Source organism: Montipora foliosa, chromosome 11 (assembly GCF_036669935.1).
Source record: "Montipora foliosa isolate CH-2021 chromosome 11, ASM3666993v2, whole genome shotgun sequence".
Lineage (NCBI taxonomy): Eukaryota > Metazoa > Cnidaria > Anthozoa > Scleractinia > Acroporidae > Montipora > Montipora foliosa.
The window spans coordinates 38366046-38367435 of NC_090879.1; the positions used below are offsets into that span (position 1 = coordinate 38366046).

Genomic DNA, 1390 nt, shown 5'->3' on the forward strand with positions numbered 1-1390 from the left:
AGGAAAACTATTTTGACAGGATAAAGAAGGCCGTGACCCATTTACCTCATTCTCACGAAGTCATGAAGAAAGTCTTAAACGGGCAGGAGCTGACTGAAAGAGAAAGATTGGTCTGAGATTGAAAAAATATAAGACGGAGATTCGATCAACATATTGTGGTGAAATATTGAATGAATATGTGAACGAAGTAGATGATTTTTTTCATCTTCTGACTACTGATGCGAGTCGTGTGATGATGGTGATGATTGATGATGGAGTCATTGGAGACCATTGTTAATAGAATATTAGCAGAAGATGATATTGAATTGGACGATATTCAACTAAATATTTGTTGAGTTCATACGGTCAGAAATTTGAAAGAGTATTACTTAATTCGCGTGCTCTTTTCAATGTTCCGAGAAAGCTTGATCCATTTTGCGGTGTTGCAGCTCTTATTCTTGGTTTAAGTTCAGCTAATGATGAGGGACTTCCTAGACAGTGTCGCATAAAAGTACGATCGATGAAAAGAATGTTATGATAATCATTGTACAATAGGAAAATCTAAGAAATTTCCTGCTAATTCGTCTGTATCTGAGAAACTAGTTGCTTGTAAGAAATGTGGGAAAGACTTGAAGGCAAAAAACGGAGTAAGCACGGGAAAAGATGCTTATTCACCGTCTTCTCGGGTTCACGAATGTTATCAATCAAAATGTGTTTCTTGTAAAACGCGAGTTAATTTAGACAATCATCTGTGCTTTCTTCAACCTCTTTCCCCTTCAAATCCGAAATTTAAAACTCGGATAGATCAGAAAAGAGGTCATTTTTTTTATATCGAAACAATGAAAGTATTCGATAAAGAAAATGATAGGTTAATTTTTGTTCCTAATTTAATTGTTTTTCAGTTTGAGCATGGGGAGGAACGAGTGTTTGCAGGAGAGAAGTGTAAGGAAGAGTTTGCTGATTTTTTATTTAAAGGTGAAAATAGTTTGGTTGGAAGTGGTGAATATTATACCATAATTGGTCATAATGCTGCTCGACATGATAGTTTTTTTTTATCTTAAAGGCAATCTGCGATAAGAGTTGTGATGATCCAAGAAATTTTTTTGATGGGAAGGTTCCTTTAAAGATAGGTTTGGGGAAGTAGAGGTCAAATTATTGATAGTTTAGATTTTTACAGTGTTCTTTGGAAAAATTACCTAAAACCTTTACTTTTCCTGTAAAAAAAGGGATCTTCCCACATGAATTTAATACTCCTGAGAATCAAGATTATATTGGCCCCATTTCTCCTTCTCATTTTTTTGGTACAAAATTTCCTTATATTTACATGAACCCCAAAAAATTTTGGAATTCGTTACAGATGAGAATATGCAAGAGAAAGTTTTTCGAATCCTTAATGCTTTTACTGTATTGT

The 1390-nt window shown here is 34.3% G+C and overlaps 1 long non-coding RNA gene across 1 annotated transcript in view; it reads left to right on the plus strand.

Moving 5' to 3' along the window:
* Positions 1–262, plus strand: part of LOC137975755 (uncharacterized) — an 18252-nt gene extending 17990 nt beyond the window's left edge. The window contains exon 4 of the long non-coding RNA XR_011117619.1: positions 3–262. This is a non-coding gene — a long non-coding RNA (uncharacterized lncRNA). The remainder of the gene's footprint in view (positions 1–2) is intronic.
* The last annotated feature ends 1128 nt before the right edge of the window (positions 263–1390 follow it).